The sequence below is a fragment of the Gorilla gorilla genome, chromosome 2, assembly GCF_029281585.2.
Source record: "Gorilla gorilla gorilla isolate KB3781 chromosome 2, NHGRI_mGorGor1-v2.1_pri, whole genome shotgun sequence".
In the NCBI taxonomy this organism is placed as follows: domain Eukaryota; kingdom Metazoa; phylum Chordata; class Mammalia; order Primates; family Hominidae; genus Gorilla; species Gorilla gorilla.
In genome coordinates this window covers 35,897,610-35,925,244 of record NC_086017.1, presented here as the reverse complement: position 1 = coordinate 35,925,244, position 27,635 = coordinate 35,897,610, and the positions used below count along the sequence as shown (strand labels likewise).

The following is a 27,635-nucleotide window of genomic DNA, read 5'->3' as shown; positions in this document are numbered from 1 at the left end:
ATTCCAAACACTGCTGATGGAAAAAGTATAAATTGGTACTTTTGGAAAATCTTTGCCAGTATTTACCAAAGTTAAACATTTTGTTACTGTATTCCTAACAATTTAACTGTCAGTACACCCAACAGAAATGTGTGCATATGTTAATCAAAAGATACGTTAAGAGAGTGTTCACATGTAAGTTAATAATAATTTGGTGCTTGAATTGCTTCTTTGCCTTTTGGTTAAGATCAAGTATAATGTGGTGCTTGAAAATCAACACTCCACAAATGCCCCCATTTAATAGCTTTCAGATTCCTGTCATGCTCTAACACATGCTCTGTGTTGCTATATACTGAGAGCCCCAGATGTGAGTCAGGGCTTGTTAATCAGGGGATTTGAAACCAAGTGGCTTTACCATTTTGCTAGCTGTGTTGCTTTGGATAAGTCACATAAACCTCAGTTCTCCTGTCTTTAAAACGGAGGTCATAACATGAGATTGTACCTCATGAGATTGTAATGAGAACTCATTAAGTTTGTTATAGAACAAAATTTTAATAAATCGAGTTTTTACAATCAAATTGGCTTTTATTAGCAATTTATGAACTGGGCAAAATCCTATCTAGGAAACAGAAGGATGCTCTGCTGAGCTGAGCAGATGGGGTCAGCTTTATAGGCAAAAAAAAGGCTGAAGAGAGAAGAAGCAAGAAATAAAGAGTGGACTGGTCATTTCAAAGTTACTTTCTTTGTGTGGGTTAAAGCTGTCTTTTATTATGACAGCTTGGGTTGACGGGCCACTTGCCACTGGCTTCTGTGGATCTCCTGTTCTTTGGAAAACTGTTCTGTTTGAGGATTTGTCCATCATCTCTCTTATGATTTCTTGGAAGGTAAGACCTTAAAAGTAAACAGCTTAGGATTTGGTTTGATGCCATGAAATCTTAGCATGAATTATTCCATTTTGGATTGGTCTGTTGGGGCCCAGTGCAGGAGCTCAGTCCTAATCACTGAACTCTCATAAATTTTATTTAACAAGTTAATGTAAGTAGAGCAGTTAGAATAGTATCTAACACATAGTAAATGCTCCACAAATGCAGACGTCTATCAAGTCATCTCTTTCTCCATACTTATATGCTCAGGTAAGCTTCAAGTATACCTATGGAGGTTCGGTTAGGAATGAATTTCATATGAGCACTTCAAGTCAATGGACAGGTAAGCATCCAGTGATGTCGTGAAAATAAAATCTGTTGATTAATAAATCTTGATGTTTGATATGGTTTGGCTCTGTGTCCCCACCCAAATCTCATTTTGAATTGTAATCCACATGTGTCAAGGAAGGGAGGTGATTGGATCATGGAAGCAGTTTCCCCCATGCTATTCTCATGATAGTGAGTGAGTTCTCATGAGATCTGATGGTTTTATAAGTGTTTGGAAGTTCCTCCCTCATTATTCTCTCTCCTGCCACCTGAGAAGAAGGTGCTTGCTTCCCCTTCACCTTCTGCCATGACTGTAAGTTTCCTGAGGCCTCCCCAGTCACGTAAAACTATGAGTCAATTAAACCTCTTTCCTTTATAAATTACCCAGTCTCGGGTATTTCTTTACAACAGTGTGAAAATGGACTAATACAGGAAATTGATACCACGGAGCGAGGTACTGCTATAAAGATACTTGAAAATGTGAAAGCAACTTTGGAACTGGGTAACAGGCAGAGGGTGGAACAGTTTGGAGCTCTCAGAAGAAGACAGGAAGATATGGGCAAGTTTGGAACTTTCTAGAGACTTGTTGAATGGCTTTGACCAAAATGCTGATAATGATGTGAACAATGAAGTCAAGGCTGAGGTGGTCTCAGCTAGAGATAAGGAATTTCTTGGGAACTGGAGCAAAGATCATTCTTGCTATACTTTAGCAAAGAGACTGGTGGCATTTTGCCCCTGCCCTAGAGAACTGTGGAACTTTGAACTTGAGAGAAATGATCTGAAATTGTAACTTATGTTTAAAAAGGAAGCAGAGCATAAAAGTTTGAAAAATTTGCAGACTGACGATGCAATAAAAAAGAGAAAACCATTTTCTAGGGAGAAATTCAAGCTGCAGAAATTTGAATAAGTAATGAGGAGCCTAATGTTAATTGCCAAAACAATGAGGAAAATGTCTCCAGGGCACGTCAGAGATCTTGGCAGCAGCTCCTGCCATCACAGGCTCAGAGGCCTAGGAGGAAAAAATGGTTCTGTGGGCCAAGCCCAGGGCCTGGCTTCTGTATGCAGCCTTGGGACTTGGTGCCTTGAGTCCCAACCATGGCAAAAAGAGGCCAAGGTACAGTCTGGGCCATTGCTTCAGAGGGTGCAAGCTCCAAGACTTTGCAGCTTATACATGGTGTTGGGCCTGCAGGTGAACAGAAGTCAAGAATTTAGGTTTGGAAACCTCCACCTAGATTTCAGAGGATATACAGAAATGCCTGGATGCCCAGGCAGAAGTCTGCTACAAGGCTGGAGCCCTCATGGAGAATCTCTGCTAGGGCAGTGGAAAAGGGAAATGTGGGGTTGGAGCCTCCACACAGAGTCCCCACTGGGGCACTGCCTAGTGGAGCTGTGAGAAGAGAACCACCATCCTCCAAACTCCAGAATGGTAGATCCACTGAAAGCTTGCACCGTGTACCCGGAAAAGCCACAGACACTCAATGCCAGCTTGTGAGGGAGCTGCCCAAGGCTGTGGGAGCCCACTGCTTGTATCACCATGCCCTGGATGTGAAACATGGAGTCAAATGAGATAATTATGGAGCTTTTAGATTTAATGACTGCCCCACTGGATTTCAGACTTGCATAAGACCATAACCCTTTGTTTTGGCCAATTTCTCCCATTTGGAATGAAAGGATTTACCCAATGCCTGCATCCCCATTGCATCTAGGAAGTAACTAACTTGCTTTTGATTTTACAGGATCATAGGCAGAAAAGACTTACCTGTCTCAGATGAGACTTTGGACTGTGGACTTTTGAGTTAATACTGAAATGAGTTAAGACTTTGGGGAAACGTTGGGAAGGCATAATAGGTTTTGAAATGTGAAAAGACATGACATTTGGGAGGGGCCAGGGGCAGAATAATATGACTTGACTCTGTTTCCCCACCCAAACCTCATCTTGACTTGTAATCCCCACCTGTCAAGGGAGAAAGGTGATTTGATCATGGGGGTGGTTCCCCCCATGCTGTTCTCACCATAGTAAGTTCTCATGAGATCTGATGATTTTATAAGTGTTTGGTAGTTCCTCCTTCATCCTTTTCTCTCCTGCTACCTGTGAAGAAGTTGCTTGCTTCTCCTTCACCTTCTGCCATGATTGTAAGTTTACTGAGGCCTCCCTGGCCATGTGAAACTGAGAGTCAATTACACCTCTTTCCTTTATAAATTACCCAGTCTCAGGTATTTATAGGAGTGTGAAAACAGACTAATGCAATATTAATAGGTGACACAGTGGTGATTCTTCAAAAACCTAGAGGCAGAAATACCATTTGTCCCAGCAAACCCATTATTGAGTATATACTCAAAGGAATATAAGTCATTCTATTATAAAGCTACATGCACACGTATGTTCACTGCAGCACTATTCACAATAGCAAAGACATGGAATCAATGCCTATCAATGATAGACTGGATAAATAAACTGTGTAATATACACCGCATAGTATTGAGCCATAGAAAGGAATGAGATCATGTCCTTTGCAGTGAAAGGATGGAGTTGGAAGCTATAGTCCTCAGCAAACTCACACAGGGACAGAAAACCAAACACTTCAGGTTCTCTCTTATAAAGTAGGAGCTAAATGATGAGAACACCTGGTCAGATGTCAGGGAATAACACACACTGGGAACTGCGTGGTGGGTGTAGGGAGGGAGAACATCAAGAACAATAGTTAATGGATGCTGGGCTTAATACCTAGGTGATGGGATGATCTGTGCAGCAAAACCCTATGGCACAGGTTTACCTATGTAACAAACCAGCACATCTTGCACATGTACCTCTGAACTTAAGATAAAAGTTGAAGAAAAAAAATAGGTGACAACTTTATAAGGATGCACTGATGTACTGTATGTATTATCTAATTTTTAAAAAAATTAAGATTGGACTGTTGATAGTGTGCTTCATTAAACACATTCTATTTGGACTCAATATAGTATAAAATATTTAGATTAATTGTATGCATATAGGAATATTTGTTTAATCAATCTTTTCAACTATTTTCAGATTTACTAATTTAATCAAAGGCTGAAAAGCTTGAGGGAGTATAAAAGAGGCTAACCTGTTGTAAAGAGAAGAAGTAATGTATTGTACTTGTCTATCACAAGGTTCATGGCTGACACCCCTATAACAAAGGACACATTAATAAGAGAAAAGTATAAAACATTTATTTAACCAAAGTTGTATATGGTTAAACACATGGGAGCCCTCAGAAATTAAGACCACATGATCCAGGGAAAGCTGTGTATTTTTGTGCTACATCTGATGAAAGAAGTGGATAGTTGTAGAGGAACATGATTGAACAAAAAGGGTAGGATGTGATGGTAATAAAATGGGGGGATAACTTCAGCAAGGGCTGTTTGTTCAGATTATTTTCTGTGTCTCTGTATGACATTTCTTCCCCCCAGGAATGAGACAGGACACCTGTCACATGAAGATCTTCATGGGAGAAGGGAGAAGTTGAGAGTGACATTTCCTGGGTTTTATGGCTTGCTTTGGGAGATAATTCTGGTTTCTATGACCCATTTTGGTGGAGACAGGAGGCAGAGAGAAGGTCAGAGAAACCTTCTTGTTTCTGCAGCCATCTCAATCTCCTTCAGTTCAAAAATGCTTAGCATACCAAGGTGGCATATTTTGGGATATTGTGTTCTAAGGCCCAATACTGTGCATGATAACTTTGAGGTCTTAGAAGACAGATCAAATAGAGCACAGAAATCAAAATTTTTGGTTAGAAAGATGGGCAGACAGCACTGAGAAAACAGAAGAAAAATTGCAAAAGAGAAGAAAGGAGAAATACAGTTGAAAAAATCCAACAAAAAACTAAATATATATGTTCAGCAAGATACAGTAATATGGAAAAGCATGGCATGGATTTTTGTTTGTTTCAATTTATGAGCCCTATATATGTCTCACTCCCTCTGACGAAACATGCCTTTAATATTCATTTTCTAGGTCTTGAGCCTTTCCAATACCCATAAACAGTGACAGAGGCAGATTTTTGATAGAATCTACTTGTACCATGTAAGGTAATGTTAACATTTTCCTCTCTCAGGAATCCCAGCACTGGAGAAAGGAAGTCTGAGGTCACAGCTGTGCAGCAGCCTCAAGAGCAACCAGTCCTTGGTAGAGCAGGAGGAGGCAGAACTCAGAGAGAACTGCCCTGGAACAAAAAATAAACTGAGTTGCTGGTTGCTGGTGTGCTGGGCTATGTGGAGAAGAGCTTCACTGCTCAGGCAGAGACTGGGGGAAGCTTAATTAGTGACAGCTACAGATTGAGCTAAGCAACAGAAAGGATGGAGAAGTTACTAAAACTTCAGGAGAAAATAACTGGGGCACAAGTAAAGAAATGCAATCATATTATACAACTTGGCTTAGCTGGGAGTAATATTTACATAGATATGCTAATGAAAACAAAATATTGATTTAACACAATATGATTTAACAATATTGTGATGGGAGAGCTGAAGAGAGAGGATGTGAGAGTAACAGAGGAAGAGAGAAAAGGTATGCATCTTTAGTCTAGGTTAAGAAAAGTGGGCAAGAAAACTAAATTCTCCCTTACTAGAAAATCAAAATATAACAGTATAATTAAATTAGATATGGAGGTAAATACCCAGAGAAAATCTAAAAGAGTTGTCAGGGGCTAGATTCAGAAGTAGAATGGGAGAATTTAAGGATTTTGCATTTTTATTATTAGATTTGCAATAATATTTTATTTTAAAACTGTGCATGTTACATAACTCTGATTTAACACAAAACGCTAAATTAAAGAGAGGTTAATCTTTGGACTCTTTGGATTTATTGAGTCTGGACTCTGAAAAGAACAAGATGGCTGGTAGCATTTACAATAAAATATGGCAATGTATAAATTAAAATATCAATTTACAAATCACCATTTGGCACCACTGGAAAGCTTATGTTATACCCATAAAAGTATGGTTACCAAACATGTTCCCCAATTAGTTAAAGCCTGCTCAATTTAGGATACAAGGAGAAGAGTACAACATGATTGTAATGCTAGTTATTATTTAAGGAGAAAAGCTGTATTCACATTCTAAGAATATAATGTACTTAGTAATATAATTTGACAGGATTGTCGAATTATGTTTGTTTTCCCAGAGTAGCCCCTGCATTCTTGGCCATTCTTAACCACTTTTACTTGACTTGACTTTAATCGAATATCCTACGAAGGAGGCAAAGCCTCTAGCTCTCTTTCCCTAACACCCTGAGATTTTATTCTCTCTATTTCACTTTCAGCTTGTTGGCACAATTGATGAAGCTTCCCTGACCAGGCAAGGCAGAACTAGGTCCTTGAGGATCTGCAGGCTGCGAAGACTTGCTCATCACACCTCCTTCTGCTCTCCACTGTGTTTAGGGAGCACAAAAAGGAACACTGCTTTTGCTTTCCTTTTGCTTTTCTCACTCCTTGTGTTCACTTGCTTAGAAGTAAAGAAACCTACTTTCAGTGAAAACTAGGCACGATGCTGATAACCATACTAAAATGGCAATGTTCAGGATAAGCCGGTCACATCTGATTGGAATGAAGGAATCCTAGCGAGGTTGCTTTTCCTTGTTCCAAGACCCAAGCGGCAAGAAATTTAATGAATGAAAATTAGAAAGAAAGTTTAAGATGTCAATCACTTTTAAAAATCAGGAAAACAATGCAGGGTGTGAGAAAAAAATATACAGAGGAAAGTACGATAATCTTGAGCTTGGAAAGTATGTTGTGGCCAGCTCTCCAATATCTATTTTACTCCCCTAACCCTAGCTCCAGGGCAGGATTTAATTGGGCAAACCAATTATGAAAATCCCAACTCCTTTGTCAAGGGTAATTTTCCAGAAACCAGCCAGGCCTTTCATTACCTTAGAACGAAGATTTGCTTTAGGGTAGTCGAATTGGCACAGTATTCAGCAATTTTACTCAGTAATTGTGGAAAACTACACCCTCCTGGCTGCCATCTTCTGCTCATGAGGGCCCAAAAAGCTAACCTAGGAAAACAAAGTGTAGACAATTACAAAAAAAGGAAGTAGAACCCAGAATAAACCATGCTTGGGATATGTCCCATTTCTGAACTTTTTCATAACATGAGCCCATATTCCCTTGTATTGTTGAAGGAAGTTTGACTCTCATTTTCTTTTACTTGGAAGTCGAAGTTTCTAATTGACACAGCACCTGAAGAGATTGTAGGCATGAAGAAGCCAAAAGGTGACGAAGTTTTGGGCACCAGGACCGAAAATTAAATGCATTTGAAAATAATCCCATTCAAGCAGAGTCCAGAAGACAATTAAAGAAAAAAAAGTCACTGCTGGAAACTAGAGGATAATTGCTTAATTATGGTTTAGGCACAGCACTTGTAAAGGGGTACATTTCACCCCAATGGGACTGTGTAGAAGAAAATTACTAATTGTTCTCAAGTTGGCAAAAGCTTAAATCCCTTGTCTGAGGATTATTGTTCTCAGTGATGATTCCATATTATTCTGTTAACTTGCATATATATATATATGCGCACACACACACATATATATACCCACGCACATATATGCAAGTATATGCTATGTATTTATGTATGTATGTATAAATGTATTTATTATATATTTATACATCTATAAATATATATGTGTGTGTATATATTTTTTAAAGGAGCCTTAGAGGTGATAAATAAGGACAAGAAGAAAATGAAGAGTTGGCAGTTTAATGAAAGAAACTTAAAGTGTTTCTTTCCATAAACATTCTGGATATGGCAGAATCTTACATTTGCAAGTTATTTTAAAAGCTAAAGCTTGAACTTCTACATAAAATAATACAGCAAAAACTGCTGCTGTAAACTACTAAGCAAAATTCCCCACTCCAGGCTTCTTTCTGCCCAAACAGAAGTTGAACCAATCCATGAATTGGGCCTTTACACTTATTTCCTCCCTCGGCCACAGCTCCTCCTCACTTGGCACCATTAGGATTCCATTTGCCTGCACAGACTAAATTATTCTGTGGTAAGAGGCTTCTCGATTTGTGTATTAAAGTTTTACCTACATAGGTTGCTTTTAATTTGCAATTCAATACCAAATTACCCATTTTCTCTTATTTGTATTCCCAAGTCAATGACTACATAAAGAAAGTAGCTCCCAAATTCCCTTAAACACACGTTTGGAACTCACTAAATATTAAATGTTTATAAAAACAAAGATCACTGAAAACAGATCTCTAAGAAATAGACCTGACAAGAAATTGTGGCACCTGAAAGGTGAAAAACTGAGGGAATGACTGTATCTCATGAAGTTCAAAATGCAGACTTTTTTTTCCTGTTTAAATCTCAGAAATTGAGCTGTATCTTATAGGTGGACAGGCTACAATTATGATGTAGTTCTGACTGCTGGCACAGGTGTAAATTTTGGTCACAGATGTTCACAGTTGGCCCTTTGAGGAGCTGTGTGAATTGCTGGTCCTCTAGGGGCTGACTTTAAATGCTACTTAAAATGATTTTCTGCTTGCGTTAGTTTGCTAGGCCTGCCATAGGAAAATATCACTGACTGAATTGCTTAAACAACAGAAATTGATTTTCTCATGGTTCTGGAGGCTGGAAGTTCAAGATCAAGTTGCTGGCAGGGTTGGTTTCTCCTGGGGCCTCTCTCCTTGGCTTGAAGGTGGCCAGCTTCTCACTGTATCCTGTCTCTAACAGGGACACTGGAAGGTGGGAAGAGAGGAGAAACAACTTTTTTTTGTTTCCAGTTCCTATCAGCTTTGCTCAAATAACAGAGGACAGCTGCAGTTATAGCCTTCGGATTCTTTTGGCAGTTCTGGATCCAGCCATACAGTGTGCCCCTAGACAGATAGCCAGCAGTGCCCATGTCAGCCACATTGCAACCCCCTTAGAGGTTCAAACACCAGACTCACAGGACCAAGCTCCTAGGTCAGTGAACCTATGTATTTTTATTCTTTATCATGGTATCAGCAGTTACCATATCTAGGTAGCCTCAGCGTCCATTTACCATATCTAGGTAGGAACAGCGTCCTGCATAACCAGTTCCCTGTATCAAATTGTCTCTATTTGAAATATCTGGCGTGGTTCATCTTTTCATATCTGGACCCTAACGAATATAGTTTCTTAAATTAGATGAAATATAATACCTCGATAATATTTAAGTGCATCTAAATTATCTGCTTATCTTTAATTATAGAGTTTCAATAAACCTCATTATGTAGATACTTAACCTCATTTCTTCACTTCTTCAATTTGGAGCTTTAGAGTTATTTTCCGTGTTCTCTTTTTCATCTTTACAGTTTCACAATAACAGATAATTGGTTTTGTATCATCTTCGTGGCTTCTGAAAGCTTTATTCACTGAAAGCTTTATCTGTAAAAGGTAGACATAAACAAAGGAATATACACACAGTTTTGCCAAGTGTAAAATGCACCTGTTTTTTGTAACTTTTAGAAGAGATGATTTTGAAAATATTTATAACAGAATATTTTCATGGATAAAAACGTCCTGGGTAAATCCAGATGCCACTGAGGATGAAAAAGCTTCCTAGATTTGATTCCTAGATTCTCTTTCAGAAAGTTGTTAACATGTGAGTTCTGGTCTTTGCTCACTAGAAATCTCTAGATTTCATGTCTGATACTAGCACTACTACCACACATCTCTATGACCTTAGGTAAGCCGCTTTCTACTCTGACCTCTGTTGTTGCCTCCAAGAAAAACAAGGGGTTGGACAAGATCAGGGAGTCAAACTCCTTTAAATATTACATACATATTTTCTCCCGCAAATCCCATATTTTAAAATTTTTATCCACTGATACTGCACTTAAGTTTGGATTTCTCAGTATTTATTAGTCATAGACACATACAACTTTCAATTGGATATTTGGAATTTAAAGTTTCTTATTTTTAAATTCACTTCAACTTTTTCAAAATGTTGAACATTATTCACTGGGCTCCATTATCATGTTCCTGAGCAGCTCTGCAGATGTTCTGATCCATTATCATGTTCCTGAGCAGCTCTGCAGATGTTCTGCTCCATTATCATGTTCCTGAGTGGTTCTGCAGATGTTCTGCTCCATTATCATGTTCCTGAGCGGCTCTGCAGATGTTCTGCTCCATTATCATGTTCCTGAGTGGTTGTGCAGATGTTCTGCTCCATTGTCATCTTCCTGAGCAGCTCTGCAGATGTTCTGATCCATTATCATGTTCATGAGCAGTTCTGCAGATGTTCTCCCTCATTATCATGTTCCTGAGCAGCTCTGCAGATGTTCTGCTCCATTATCATCTTCCTGAGCAGCTCTGCAGATGTTCTGATGCATTATCATGTTCCTGAGGAGCTCTGCGGATGTTCTGCTTCATTATCATGTTCCTCAGCAGCTCTGCAGATGTTCTGCTTCATTACCATGTTCCTGAGCAGCTCTGCAGATGTTCTGGGACTGTAAATGCTGGTCACAGTAAAATCCACTTCCCTTAGCAATCAAAACTCTGCACTCTTATGTGAATTCCATGATTTGTGTCAGAGAAAGAGCTCCATTGCTAGAATTGTCATCCAAATATACATAAAGGGAGCCACAATAGAATGTGATAAAATGGACGCAAGCATCTGTTTTTTCAGAATCACTTTACTGATCACTCCCCACAGACGCTAAAGCCATCAAATGACTGCTTTTATTCCAAGACTCAATCATGCATGGAAAGACAAATGTTTGAGATTTTATGTGTTCATATAATCACAGAATTGAATGGAACCTCAATTAATTAATCCAACTAGATCTTTAACTTAAAACCATTTTTTTACAATGGCCCTGGACCAATGATTGTCCAAACTGTGCCTGAATAAATTACACTGACAGGTATGTTTATACTTCAAACTATGCAGACACCCCTAAACCAGCATAATTTTTATTGCCTGAAACCGAGGGCTAGTATCCTTTTCATACTCCATTACTGACACAGGGAAGGAAGGTAGTCATTAAATAATATCTAATGCTAAAGAAAAGCTCAGATCTACTCAATTAGCATTTACTGGATAGTTTGGCTTTAGCTCACCTACATGAGATGGAAGTCATCACACCCTATGTTTATCTGCACAGGGAGAGAAAAGGAGACAGTGAAAGCAATCATATGGATAATTCAGGTCAATGTGAAAATGCAGCTATTGAAGTAAAAGAGAATTCAGAGTTATCTGAATCACCCAGATTGCCATTTGTTTTGGTTACATTGAAATAACTGCTCACTCTCTACTTAATCTGTATATTCAATCTCTCCCATATGCCACATTCATTAGAAAGAACATGTAGGCTTCCTTTAGATGGTTTTTCCTCTTTTGCAACTTACATTTTTAGAAAAGATTTGTATCACCCATTATTCAAGTAATTATCAGTTTCTAGCAGACTTGTTGATTTTCTTAATTAAACTTAGCTAACAAATCATTAAAAAAAGAAAAATGCAACAGTTTTTCCTAGTCCAGTTAATTAACTATTTCTTATTTTATTCTAAGACTCCTAGACTAGAAAGTAAATTGTGCAAGAAGCAACAGTTCTAATTTTACTACTGTCATCTTATGCTCCTGGTTCCAAGTTGCCAAGAAAATAATTATCTTAGAATACTGCTATTTATTGAGAATAGCATAACTAGCTTATGTCTTACGGCAGATGATAAAAGGAAGCCATAAAAGAGAAACAACTTTTGGAAGTTTCACAAAAGAGAAATGCAGGCTTTCAGAAACATCTCAAATTATTTTGCAGTGGTAAAATTTGTTATAATGAATATTGGACTTTTTTATCTCATCATACTGCCTCACTTATTTTCTGACTAGACATGGAATACTGTTGCGGTTAAAATAAATCGCCTCCCTTTTCAAATATTTTCCTATGGTCAAAAGCCATTTCCTTTCTCATTTTCTTAAACAAATCATTCATTTCTCTGTAATATTTCTCAAAGAAATCTCATTTATTCAATTTCATAGATACCAATCTACTCCTGGTCCTAATTCCTGCCCCGTGGGTGATCATAATAATCCCTACACTGCGCTCCCTGCCTCCAGTCTTTCCCTGAATACAGTACAGTTGTACTGTGGGCAGGGGGAAGAGTGCCTGGGTTTAAATCTCAGCTCCTGCAGAGTGACCTTTGGTATGCTACTTTACCCATCTATTCCTCAGTTTTTTCATCTCAAAAATGGGGGTAATAGCAGTACATACCTAATTGATCCTGGAACTGTTTACGCCCTTTCCGGCTCTGTATCATAGGAGTGCCTCCCCTATGATACAAGCTGAAAAGGGTATAAACTGCATTTCTCAGGGTCACATACAAACTGGCTTCCACTGGGATCAGCCAATGGTTGGCACTAATGGGAGAATGGAGGGTGGGGGGAAGGAAAAAGTTCAGGGGTCCCTCTCCTCCTTGAGCAGGCTCTCCTGCAGTAACTGTACTTTCTCCACAGCTCTCTTGGGGTAGGCCCACCAGGGTTCTAAACTAAACCAGGTGACACCCAGCTCTGACCTGCAACATGCTACTTCCCTTTGTCCTGCCACCCTAGGGGTGACAGCAGCTTCCTGGTGCTGCTCATCTAAGCTGCTTCAGCATCGCTTGTTGGCTTCCCATCTGTTCTATCCCTGTTAGATAATTTCTTGCATTAACTCTCTTCTATTTAAATACTTGAAGTAGGTTTTCCTCATCAGACCTGCTTAAACCCTGAGTAATCCAGTACTTCACTGTGTTTCTGAGAGGTTTAAATGAGTTAATACATAAAAATGCTGCGAACAGTACTCGGCATTTGACAGATATTAGTAATTATTAAATATTTTTACATATTATTGTTCTATTAAGTAACTAGAAATCCCCTATGCTTTACTCTTCTGGGGATAAAATTGAGTTCACATTAACATTAATATTCAAATTTCACAAGCTTAGTTACTTTACCTGCGAGAAATCAGAACCCTAAAAACCATTTTACCCCCTCAATATTCTAGGGTCCCCAAAGGTGACCCACATATACCCATAAACAAGCTGACTTCTTCTTTGTAAAATCTGTAATTTAGCATAGTATCTAATATACACATTGTATTAGATTCCTAGGGCTGCCACAACAAAGTACTAAAAACTGAGTGGCTTGAAACCATGGAAATTCATTTTCTCATAGTCAGAAGTCTAAAATGCAGGAAGCTGGGAGTCCAAAATCAGTGTCAGGAGAACCACGCTTCCTCTGAAGTTTCTAAGGAAGAATCTGTCCATACCTCTTCCTAGCATCTGTAGCTCACCAGTATACCTTAGCAAGTCTTGGCTTGTAGCTACATCACTCCAATCCCTGGCCCCATCATCACATGGCCTTCTCCCTGTGTGTGTCTGAATCTCCTGCTTATAGGCATACCAGTCATTGCATTAGGGCCCGCCTAATCTTAACTTGATTACATCTGCAATAACCCTATTTCCAAGGAGGTCACAATCACAGGTAGAGGGGACTTCAGTATCTTTTGGGGGAAGACAATTCAACCCACAACACATATGTTTTGCTTTAGACATATGTCTTACTTGTGTGACACTAATTAATTATCATAAGATGCCTGACGCAAGCATGATCATATCCATTTTAGAATTGGAAAGGCTAAAGTTAGAGAAATTAAGGGAACTATCCAAAGTAATGTGGTTATTTTACAGTCAGAACTTGAATTCTGGTTTTAAGGATCAAGTTCACTTCCTTTCAAATTGTATCATTTAACACTTGAATTCAGTGAGAACACCAATTTTAGAATCTTGGGACTTGAGGTTTAGGTTCCTTAACCCCTTAAGGGTTGAGCTGCTCACATTGTGAGGGAACTGTAAAGTAACATACAAAGGGCATGGATAGAGGGAAGAGTGAATAATTGCCACCCTTATTGCAACTTTGCTGCCACAGGGGTAACTGATGAATAGTTTCCTTCTCCCAGCTAGCTTTAAGTCTCCCCAGGCTCAGAGGCTACCAGTATTAGGACCACAGAGCCATGAACATCTGAAGTGTATTGCCTCCCCTCTTTACCCAAAGAGTGATCATCCTGCAGTCCCTCAATACATTTTGAAACTTCTTATAATTCTGTAGCTGGCTTCCACATAAGGCTTGAGCCTATTCAAAATGAAAGGGTCATCATTTTAGAAATATGGAAGTACTTGTAGAATGGAGAAACATATAAATATTTTTACTGCAGCAGACGGAATCATTTACATTGAATCGTATTTCTCTTTTTGCAAGTTCTAATATTCTTCATATTTCAACAGGTTTAATTTTTCATTTTGACACTATGATTCAACCTCCTCCTCAATAGCTTATATCTATAAAAGCATATTTTAGAAATCTCTGTGAGGGGTTCTCTTTGTTCTTTTAAAAAACACACATATTAATAGTTTTCCAACGAGTGTATTCATTTGCTTAGTTTTTCTCAGCAAACATTCTTTTTCTAGATTCCACTCCTTTGCATTTATTCATGATTACATTCATACATACTGGTATGTCATTGGTCCTCAATAAATGTTTATTCAATAAATAAATTAGCATGTGCATGAGCTTCATTAATTCTCCATCAATAATGCCCATAAATAAAAGGTTACATTGGTCTTGAAATGTGTTAGTATCCTCCCATAATGACCCTGAATTTGGCCATGTGAGTTGCTTGTGGTGGAAGTGCCAGTTCTAAAAATATGCCTTAAAACACATTGAACACTGCTGCTTACTATCTTGAGCCCCTGAATCCACTATGAAAACAAACCTGAACTAACCTACTGAAGGATGAGAGACTACATGGAGAAGAACTGTGTCATCCCAGCCAAGGCTGTTCTAGCAGCCCTCTGCTGACCTGATCACAGATGCAGAGAGAGGCTGAGCATAATCAAGCCCACTTTCAATCAGCAAAAGCACCAAGCTGATCCATGGACTGATGAGAAATAGTAAATAGTTATGGTTTTAAGGCATTTAGTATGGGAGCTGTTTGTTATGCAGAAATAGTTATCTGATGCAAAGACCAGTGTGGCTGGATTGCAGGAAGCAAAATGTTGTGCTAGATGAAGCAGGAGGAATAGACAGGGAATAGTCAATGTAAAGCCATATATACAGTAGAGAAGATCTGTAGTCCCCCCAACACATTTACTCTTCTTAAAGCCCCAGATTTGTTGCTGGAGTCTGTGCTTTCCCCAGTCTCAGTCCACGTGGTTTGCTGTGAGGCAGAATCTAGGTAAAGCATGTGATCCAGCCCTTGACCGCTAAGTATATCCTATTCCCATAGCCATAGTATTGGTTCAGGGAAGAACACATGACCTAAGTTAGTCCAATCAAAGTGAATGGCAGGGCTTGGATTGAGACTGCTGGGGTAAGGGTTTATTTCCACAGCACACAAATCAGAGTTGCTGGTAGTTGTGTTATAGCCACAGGAAAAGATCTCATTTGAAAAGAATCAACATAAAAGAGTTAATAAGTAGAGAGAGGAAGCATATCTTTATTAAATCTTTTATAGTCCTGTGTCTACCTAAGCCTTATTAGATAGAATTACCCGATAACATTTCCTTTTTTTGCTTAAGTCAGCTTGAATTAGGTTGCTTGTTACTTATAATCAAAAGAGTCTGAACTTAGCTGCATTAAGTAATTTTATCCTTATCCTAGGAACACTGGGAAGACATTGAAAGGCTTTAAGCAGGGGATAGATGAGTACATTTTCACTTCAAAAAGATCCTTTGGCTACTGTGTGGGAGAGAAGTGCCAGGGCAGGTATTAGAAGCCAGTTAGGATGGTTTTTCAGGAGTACAGGTGAGAATAAATGGTAACTTAGACTAGGGTTTGGGTAGAAATCAAGCCAACTTCGAGCAATCACTTAACAGAAATAAAGGCTATATTAAAGCAAAGGAATATCCCAGGCTTGCCAATTCTACCTCTGTCTCTGTTAACGAAGCTGGGCTGCCTCTTCACGAGACCACAGAGACCATGCTGCTGATAATGCTCTCCCACACAATTGCGTGGGTTGCTTTCTGTAGCCTGTACTCACTCCTCATTTCTCTGAGCTAAGTTCTCCTCATGCCTCCATCTTTGAACAAATTTCTTCTCTCACTTAAAACTGAGATAATCTCCAGACTCCATTTTTTGAACTTAAAGACCATCAGCATTATATACAGCTCTTGGCTCCATTTGCTCCTTCCCCCGCCCCTAGTTTTGGTCCAAGACTTTACATCTTTTGTACCAAAATTTTGCATCATCATACTAAGATAAATCCTAGAAAATAACAAACCTGGCAAAGAGCGAATATGGTTCATCAGAGCATTTTGGTAACAGTAAAAACTTTTAACCAATAAGGGAAGTGTCATATAAATGCTGTAGTATGTAACAATAAGCAAAGATTTAAATGATCGGTATGAAGATATTGTAAGAAGTTGAAATTTTTTAAAAAAAAAAAAGCAAGATACAAAATCATATGGCCAAAATATTTACATTGAAACAAAAGTGTGTATTTAAAACTATAAATACTCCCGACCTCAGGTGATTCGCCTCCCTTGGCCTCCCGAAGTGCTGGGATTACAGGTGTGAACTACCGCACCAAGATCGCGCCATTGCACTCCAGCCTGGGCAACAAGAGCGAAATTCCGTCTCAAAAAAAAAAAAAAAACTATAAATACATGTGCAAAAATTACGGTAGCTGTGTTTTAGGGTGCTGGCATAATGAGGGTGATTTTTTCCCTCATTTCTAAACTTTCTCTGATTTTATTTCACTTTTTATAATTTGCCAGAAAAAGCAAAAATAATACTACAATCTAATCCTCTACTGTCCAATTAATTAATAATCAATAAGACTCCAATTTTACAAAAAAGCATTGGACTAATTTAGATATAATATTATGATGGCTACTAATGTTGTGCCCACTATATAGATTTGGAAAGTAGCATCCAAGGAGAATATTGTTACTGGAACTGTTAGACAGATCCACATCCCTTATCTGCAATTTTTATATCCAAAAAGCCATAAAAACCAAAGGCTTTTTGTAAAGCATTTGATGGCTAAACCTGACCTGAACTGACATGAGGCTACTTTTGCCACTTAAGGTGAATATTCATCCATTTCACTGCAGAAAGATTAGTGTGTTTGATTACAGGGTGCTCTCCCAGTCTCTGATGTGGTACGTGGTATACATACTTTTCCAAAGTCCAAAAATTCTCATACACTCTGGCATCAAAGGGTTCCTATAAGGGATGATAGACTTGCATTTCTTCTCCTTCAGGTTCAATAATATGGTAATAATAACAATTCTCCTACTCATAACATCATCCTAGTCTCCAGAGTTACTGTGTTTACATCTCCTATGCACCACGACTTGCTAGTTTCATGCTGACTCCTCTCTATGCTCTTATTTCATTTGATCCTCAACAACAACTCTGTGAAGAAGCTTTTATTGTTTCAACTTTATAGCTGAAAGAAGTGATGTCCTCAGAGAAGTAACTTGACCATGGTCACACAATAGCCAGCAGTGGAGTTGGCATTCATGAGATTGCTCTCGGCTGCATTAGCATACTAGCTTCTCGACTCATTTTGTTTCAATAATTAACTGTATTTCCTTTCCCATGATTACTTGCCTAGGCAAACTCATTCCATTCTTGCATCTCTTTTCTGTCCCTTACCTCTGATTGAGGTCAGGCAAGCAAGTCACCTCATAAACTGGATATTCTTTAAAGCTCTTAATGTCAACTGCTCTAGTCCTTCTGCCTTATTGAGAAAGAGAAATATTATTTATAAAGCTGTTTCTGCATGTCCACACACACATAAACATTCCATACAGTGTCTTCTTTAATCTTCCCATAGGGGATTAAGGTAGGTTTTATTATTTTAGTTTTTAGCTGAAGATTCTGAGGCTGACCATAAGGTGATCTCAAAGTTGCTAAGAACGAAACTTCCGTTTATTAGATGACAACATTACATAGGGTAATATTTCCCAAAGTGCATTCCACCAATGAAGGGTATCAGAAGCATGAAGATTCCTACCCCCTCTTTAGAAGAAACAAATCAAAATATCTAGAGATGAAGTCCTAGAATCTGCATTCACGAAAGCTTCCCCAAGAGAATTTCTAACACTGGGAAGTTTGAGACACACTGATCTGGGAGAACCAGATGTCGGCTTTGAAACTGAGGAGCCCAATATTCAAATCCAGGCTCTATCACATACCAGCTGTGTGACATTGGCTGTGTTATTTTCCTTCTCTGAGTTTCCGTTTCCTCTTGTATAATGTGAAGACACTTGTTTTCCTTGCCTCATAACTTGTTGTGGAGAGTAAATGAGGTACTGCATGTTATGTTTTTAGCTTATGATAAGACAGATGTTCAATAAGGGGCCATTGAAAAACTAATGGAATTACCTACTTGACTTGTCTCTGCTTCCTTTCGCTAGCTATGCTACTTTGCCTGAGTTTTTCTTTTTCTAAAATTTCTCCCAATGTCTGTTTGTTGACTCAACTTGGAGGCGGCATACTTGGAAACTAAATATCTTTCTTGTACACTTAATGTTCTTTTATTTGAGATTGGATCTTCATTCACAGTAAAACATTATCAAATAAGATAAAAAGGATGTTTGCAGGCACTGATGGTGTGAGCTGGCATTTCCAAGCCTTGCTCACAGTGATGGAAACATTCTTAAGAAAATCCCAGAGCTAGACGAACCCCAATTTCACCTGTTAATAATGTTATTTGGTGTCTAGAAAGGGTCTTTGAGCACAGGTGGCCTTTTCATAACAACCAGATGTAGTCTAGGCCTCTTGCTCTGAGGTAGTCCCTGTGTTTTATCATGTTCATGGTCGTAAAAATGCCAAGAAAAATGCCATAAAAGTCCCAAGAAAATCTGTTTCTAATTTTTGGCTTTGACTATTTTTAAGGCTTTCTTTGACTATTTTTAGGAATATATAATCTATCCAAAATAGTAACAACATTAAATTCATGCAGTAGATAAATATTATATCTCACTCATTCATCTTTGTCATGTAAAATGAACTGGTATTATGATTCCATTTCTCGGTTGGGAGAGTGGAAGTAGTGTTTCAAGCCCAAACCTTCTGAGTGTATAGGCCTTATATTCTCGGTTCCTGAACCATCTGCACATAGATATAGATGTTAAATTTCTAATTTCAAAAGTGTTCATGTTTTATTTCTTCATATTTTGGTTATTTAGGAAAATTAACAACTATATTCACTTACATATTTTTCTTACTCATTTTTGGACTACATATTTTATCAGAAGAAAATCGCATTCCTTTTATCACTGAAATGGCCAGAGCACTTGCTTGTTTGTTCAGATGTTATGGCTAAAAATCCCCATGGGTAGACTTAATTCCATACACAATCTATGACTAATGATTCTCGGAAATTCACGTTGAAATCATTACAAGAAGCTGGTATTTCAGAACCTCTGCCCTATGACTTTCCTCTAGACCACAATTTTGAGACTCCACTTCTCGGAGTTTTCTTTTTTATTATATCAATGTATTATCTATAACAAACACATCAGTACATTATATGGAGAACATTTAACATTGAAGAGAGACATCATTTTTATTCAGAAAACTGTATGATATAAATATTTTTAAGTGTTCAACATCACTAATCATCAGAGAAATGCAAATCAAAACTACAATGAAATATATCTCTCCCCAGTTAAAATGGCTTTTATCCACAAGATAGACAATGAGGAATGTTGGCAAAGATGTGAAGAAAAGCGAACCCTTGCACACTGATGTTGGGAATGTAAATTAGTACAGCCTCTATGGAGAATAGTGTGGAGGTTCGTCAAAAAACCTAAAATAGAAGTACTACGTGATCCAGCAATCCCACTGCTGGGTACATATTCGAAAGAAAAACATTAGTATATTGAAGAGATATCTACACTCCCATGCTTATTGCAGCACTATTCATAATAGCTAAAATATGGAATCAACCTAAGTGTTCATCAGAAAATGAATGGATAAGGAAAATGTGGTACATATACACAAGCGGATATTATCTGGCCATAAAAAAGAATGAAATTTTCTCATTTCAACAACATGGATGGAACCGGAGGACATTATGTTAAGTGAAATAAGCCCGGCACAGAAAGACAGATTTCATATGTTCTCACTCATATGTCAGAGCTAAAAATTTTAAACATTGAACTCATGGAGACAGAATAGAATGATGATTACCAGAGACTGGGAAGGGTAACAGGGCAGTGGGGATAGTTTGTGGAAACAAAAATATGGTTAGATAAAATGAATAAGATCTAGTATTCAGTAGCCCAATAGGGTGACTATATTTAACAGTAATTTATTGTGTATTTTAAAATAACTAAAACAGTGAAATTGGAATGCTCCTAACACAAAGAAATAAGAAATGCTTGAGGTGATGGATACCCCATTACCCTGGCTTGATTATTACACATCATATGCCTGTATCAAAACATCATGTGCACCCCATAAGTATATACAACTATTATGTACCCATAATAATTAGAAATAAATTTTAAAAATAGAGCATATGCTGAGGAGTCTCGCATGCCTGGGTTTGAACACTAACCCCTCTATTTCCCGTACCAACTAACTGTAACATTGAGCAGCTTCTGATTACCATGCTATGAAACAGTTACAATGCTACCTTCAAAGGTTTGCTGACAGAAACAAACAAGACAAGATATCTCGGGTATATACTGGCACATAGTGTGCATTAAATATGTTTATTTCACTTCTGTATCCATCTCACTCCTCATTCTGGAACCTGATGTTCCTACGCTATAAACTGTTATGGAGTATGCTGGCTGAAAGCCTGGGCTCTGGCCTTGGATGACCTGAGTTTACATCCATCTCTGCCGTGTACTTGCTGTGTAATCTTGGAGTAGTTAACTCACCTTTTGGTGCCTCAGTTCCCTTACCTGTAAAATGGAGATAATAACACTAACTACTTCACAGGGTTGTCAGGAGAAGCCAATAAATTAATATGTGTAATGTATTTATCATGGCACAGAGGAAGGTGTAATAAGAGTTAGCTCTCATCGTCATCACTGTCTACATTGAACCTTTTATACTTTAAGATATTGTTTAGCTCAATAGGACAGTAGTGTGACATTTAATAAAGCTTTGCCTCTGTGCACTTTGCTTCGAAAGGTCTTCCAAAAAAAGATTCTAAATTATAGTTGCATATTACCTACCAAAAGAATCTACTTTATTATTTACAAACTCCAAAACAATTCAGAATATTTTTTATAAATCCATCCGCATCATCCAAATTCCCAACACCCAGGGTATATACTGTATTTATAACAACATAAAACAAGAGAAAGATATTTCAACAAATGCCACTACTGCCTAGCAGTGTTATAGAGAAAATATGAAAACTTTTTGTTTGGTCAAGGCCTTTGGGATCAAAGACGATCTGCAGCTTGCTGAATTTTTCTACCATAATCTCAGGGATAATAAAATCACTTTTCTCTATAGGGATTATTCCTTGGGCAAGGATTTAAAAGGAGACAGGGCTTTGCTGGGCTTCTGTCTCACTAGGCTCAACCTGTGCTTTGTCCTTTATTAACACCGATTTCATTTTTGATAAGCAGGAGAAGGCATGCAAGCTTATGCTTTTTCAAAAGGCTAAACTACCAGCATCTGGGCCCGATGTGGTCTCCCGCATGTGATAGAATCTGGGACTTCATTAATTCTCTTTCCATTGCCTGACATTTAGGATTCTGTGCATTTGAAAGAAGTGGCAGTGAGCCCAGCAGACTTGTAGGAGTGTCACTTTGATGGCAGGGCCCTGGAGGAATTATCCAGGAATTCTTGCTGTTAATGGTACAGCCCTGCTATGCCCTGTGCCCTGTGTTTCTTCCTCCTTAACCCAGAGACATCAGCTCTATCTTAAACTCTGCAGACTCCCCCAGTACCTTTCCAATCCTTTACTCCTTTTTTCTTAAGTGAGGCAAGGTTCATTTCTGATGATGGCAGCAAATGTAATCTTAACAAATCTATTCATCGAGCACTTATAAGTCTCATGCTGTGCTATTTGCTTTTATCTCTTAGTCTCCTCAACAAGGTACTATTATTATCAGCCCTTTTTACAGATAAGAAAACTGAGGCTAAGAGAGGTTGCATTACTTTCCTAAAGTCACACAGCAAGTTAGAGAGAAAGCTATGATTTGAACACAAACAGCCTAGCACAAATGTGCATGTGATGAACCCTGACACTGTACCCTTTAGGAGTTGGATCTAGATGAAAAGCTATTTAGCACCACTTATAATGCCTCAAGGACATGTAAAATTAAAACAATTGAAAACACTATGCCATTCTATACTAGGCAAGACTGGAAAAATGTTATTCCCATTGATAAAAATAAACAAAAGTAAAAGACAAACGCTTCCTTATCTAAGTAAAAATATCCATGTCTCTGAACATAATTCAGGCAGAAATGAAATGCAGCCAGGTTTCACTGGCAGAATCATAGAGAATGTATCTGAAATAACAGAAGATTCAACCTTCGCTAATTATGACAGTGAGAATGGAAAGTAGGTGTCTGTTTAGGGTGCCCTCTTAACCTCCACTTCCACTCTTTGCTCACCTTACACTTCCAGAAAACACCTCCAGTTTCCTCCCACCTTGCTTCTCTGTGGGCTTCCTTACTACCTTTGTGTTCAAACTCTGTTTCTACTTTTTCTGTTTCTTAGACTGTCTTTCCTTGATAAATCTAGGCTGCCAGGTCACCTCTGTAAGTGGAAAGTGTGCTTGAAGGGTTTCAGAATGGATCACCCCAAGGTAGGGCTTTTAACCAGAGCAATGTGAAAGGGTTAATCACAATGGTAACTTAACTGCCATTTATTGTGTACCTTCTGTGGGGTGGGCACTGTGCCATGCTCCTTACTATGCCATCTCATTTGGTCCACATTCCACTCCATCAGGCAGGCATTATTTCTCTAATTTTAGAAATGCTGAAACAAAGACTCAAAGACATTGAGGTAACTGGACCTAATGTGTATCAACCAGGGTTTCTTTGCTTGAAGGCCACAGAAACCAACACTGGCAAATTTAAACACAAACGAAAATCAATTATCAGGATACTGATACCTCCCTGAATTCACAGAGAACTAGGAAATAAGACAAGAACCAGGAAAACTCCCAGCACCAGGAACTACTCGAACATCTGCTGGGATAAATGGGCCTGGGCATTTTTATCAGGTCTCACTCAAGATTCAAATCCTGGGAGAGAAGTTTGGAGTACTATCTTGCCTAGACTTATATTCCCACCAAGACTGACCACAAAATGGACAAGATAATCCCCCCAAGGGAAGTCATATACTGTTAGGAAGGAGGCTGAACAAAATAGCACCTACATCCTTGATATTCCCAAGTGGCAGAAACAGGATTCAAACCCAGCTCCTTCTGACAGCAAATCCAGAGCACTTTTCTAGATATCTGTGGAGGGAGTAGGAGGGAGGTCTAGGAAAACTAATAAAAGTTCTGGAAGCTCAGCATCTTTAACTGAAGTGACAAGGAACAGAGCCATGCTGGACACAGAATAGGAGCTTGATAAATTCTTGTTGTATAAATAAATCAAAAAGATGTATAAGAAAGTCAGAGAAGCTGATATTCTGACTCCTATTGTCCCTGCTTTCCATCCTTGGGGGAACAGGCACCTCTTTGTCATCCTCAAAGCTTATCTGTCTGAACCATGCATTGCCTGGGGATCTGAGCAAAATTAAAAACCTGAGCTTTTCTTTTCTTTATGAAACCAAGGCATTGCCTGCATGTCCCCCATGGGACTGGACAGTGAGTGGCCTATCTGATCAATGTGGGTCTAGGCAGACATACGCAGAGGAACTTTCCTTTGTGCAGAGATAGAAGGTAAACCACAGTGCCCATCAACGGCCTCCTGCTTTCAGAGGCAATCTGAATGATTCTCTTAAAAGTAAGTGTCATAATCTGGCATCCTTTGCTCTCTTGATAATTCAGAATCTCAGAACCGACTGAAATAAGCTGATGAAAAGGTGCATGCTGTTTTGGTGAAAGAGGGAAAGAAGAAGGATTATATAATTGGGGGTGAGAAGAAGGATGCCATTATCAAGACATGAGATTTCTCTGTCGGAGCTTACTTGGCTCTGGAAACATAAGAGGAGACTTTTCATCTTGAAAGGATTACTTGAATTTAATGTAAAAAATAAACATTGGAAGAGCTGTAGCTTTTCTGTCAACCCCATTGATCCTGTGACCAATGGTATTCACAAAGTCATACATCATTGGAATTGGAGCAACTTGATATTCATTTAGGTTCAAAACGAGGCCTCAGCCATGAGATGAAGAGGCTGGGCAAACTACTAAGTTCATTTCTGTCATTTGCAAGGTCAAACTCAAACATGGGCAGTTCAAAATAGCTCACTGATGAAAGAATAAGGAGGCTGCAAAGACGAAGAATCATTAGGGATTCCCTAGAACTCACCAGTCCCTGTTGAAAAAGCTGAATATCTTCCTAGTGAGAATGGAACTTTAATAAGGACCAACCATATTATTGTAAGAAACTCAAAGCAAAACTCATATGACATATTTTATTTTTATGACTATCATTTCAGAGCTTAATATACCTTGTTTTGTGTCTCTAGCACAGAGCCATGGAGAAACAATCTAGACTTCCTCTTCCTTGTGAATTAAAAAGTGTATGATGAGTTTTCACAGAAGAGGTAAGAGGTAATAGCACTCAGTAACCTTGAACTCAAATTTCCTTAACCTTCAGAGACATCACAAGTCCTACAGATCTTTTTAAATAATGAAAACATTTCGTAGGGGGGACTTTTAAGTTATACAAAGGTGATTTTACTATTTTCAGTAATGTACTTTAAATCAAGACCACAGCACAAGGGGTATTCCTGATGTACCAACTGTTATAGACATAATAATTAAGATCCATTATGAAGATCCAATTAGGGAAAAAGTGGAGAATTTCTCAGTGTTCCATAGTTCATGAGGTGCTCAACCTCTTAACCTTTCTTACAACATGGGAGAAACAGACAATGTTACAACTCAAAGTAATTCCAAACACGAAGTTTGGCAGAAATGTTGTCTCTCTTGCACTTGCTATCAACTCTCTTTCCTTGGAAGTCTGGAAGGTCAGGAATGTCAATGAGTAATTTTCATTCAAAGGGAACCTTAGACTGAGTTTTTAAATACCTGATTTCTCTTTTATAACTATGGACCATGGACATAATAAAAACTTGCTAAATTGTCATTTAAATAGAGAAAAAAGTAAATTTTCAACAAAGAAAAAAAACCTGAGCTATTATTTAATAATAATAATTTAACTATTATTATGTAACTATTTATATTTAACTTTTAATTATTATTTATTATTATATAACTTAATTATTATTTAACTATTAATATTTAACTATTATTTAACTAATGTTAACAGTGGCTCCTTTAATCATTGAGCTGGTAAATTATAAAATGATCTAGCTAGACAAGATCAAATTCATACATTTATTCAATAGATGCTTAGTGAGCATATGCTATGAGCCACACCGTCTTCTACCAGACGCTGATGATACAGTAATAAACAAGACAGACAATGTCTGCCTTCATGGGCTTTCCCTCAAGAGGTGAAGACACACAGTTGACATCTTACCAACCAACTATACCACTTTTCATGTTTTGCAAAGGGCACTGCAGAAAAACAAAACAGATTAATCTGATAAAGCACACATTCTTTGGTGCATATATACATTAATAAAATAAATCTTGGTTTTTTTATGCTTTAAAACTTGTTTGTTACTATATGTTTTCTTTCTACTGTCATTTCCCTTCCCATTTTAAGCATTCATTTTCATTTTCTGATTAAATAAATGTCAACAATGACTGTATTTCTTCTGGAATGGATTGTCTGAGTCTAGGATAATCTCAAGGTACTTTAGTCCTTTTTATTGTTGAACTTATGTCTAAGTATGCTGAGCGTTTAAGACTAGAGTCAACGATTCAATCATGTAGCAGTCTGATTGAAAGCTTTGCTTTTACAAATAATCCAAGTAAAAATATTCACTTTCATTAGGCTACCTAGCAATATATAAATATATGTTTTTTAAAATGTTAATATATTTTGGATATAGTACTTAAAGCACTTTGTCCAAAGTCATGAAAATTGAATAGCAACAGAGAAATGAATTATAAATCTAACTTAAGAATTGGGTTTAGCTTTGTTCACATCAAATGGAAAGGCTGTCTCTGAATTGTATCAGACTCCATTTCTTTCCCATTAGTGGTGATAACATTTCCTGATTGGCAGTTTTTATAACAATTTCTGATACTGATATAAACTCTTTAAGTTCCTTAATGTACTTTATGTATTAAGAGTAACTCTTGACCATCCTCACAAATGGGAACAAAAAAATTCTGGCAAGGGAAAATGCAGTCATAATCCACAAACCTAAATCTAGCCTGAGATTCAATCATTACCAACCCTTTGACCAAAACTGCTATTTAAAAAAAAAGGAATGAACACTGAGTTTTCTTTCCTTTGATTTTTTTTCATTCACGAAAATATTTCAGTCAGTAACATGGCCTAGAAGCAAACAAGAAAATAAGAGAAGGAAAAACCTCTGCATAATCCACTGTCTGAATAACCAATCCCCAGATCGCAAAATTCACTAGAACCCTCAGAAAGGTGAGCAGGATTGCTGTGCCAGTAGAAAGAAAATGCAACCCTATCTTTCTAAAATTCCTATCTCTAAGTGAAACCATTTAATCTCATTTCCACAGCATCAGAGTATTGGGGGGATGGGAAAGAAGAGCAAAGCTAAAAAGGCCTAGAGAAACACATCTGCAAGTACAAGAGGGAAGGCTACTTGCTGTGAGAAAATGGTTCCTAATGTCCTTAGCAGCACTCGGATTCTTGAGTTCAACAGAAAGCCATATTCTCCACTAAGATACAAATAGGAATGAAAATACAGTCTTTTCTCAACTGGGGAAACTGAATGCAGAATGTGTATTAGGTGTCCATAAGGAATTACTCTGGATTTTTTTAGATGTTAGCATAGCATGATGGTTATGAGACAGTTTGTCCTTACAGTTGAGAGTTGTGGGCTGAGGTAGTTAGGGGTAGAATGTCATGTCGGACACATTTAAATAGGTCATCAATAGCAACCTATATCTACATAAAGTGAGTGTGACAGCATGACAACAATTTGAATAAAAGTAATAAGTTTGTGGGTTGCATCTTTTCTTCTATTCCTTCAACTTCTCCATATGTGTGAAAATTCTCAAGCTAAGAAGTTGGGGAAAATACAATACAAAAAATGATATTATGGCTTCCAATCAAGTAAGAAGTACAAATATACAACTAATTATAAAACAAGATAGAGGGAATAAGTGCCAAAATATAACTTCACTTGTTTGATTTAAAAAAAAAATACATATATATATAAAATGTGTGTCTTTCCTTGCATTGTCCTCTTTCCCTTTCTGAAGTCCAGCAGTC

At 38.0% G+C, this 27,635-nt stretch overlaps 1 long non-coding RNA gene across 1 annotated transcript in view; it reads right to left on the bottom strand.

Moving 5' to 3' along the window:
• The window catches only part of LOC129532655 (uncharacterized), a 305,109-nt gene that overhangs the window by 53,599 nt on the left and 223,875 nt on the right, over positions 1-27,635 (bottom strand). The gene's annotated exons all lie outside the window — the stretch shown is intronic.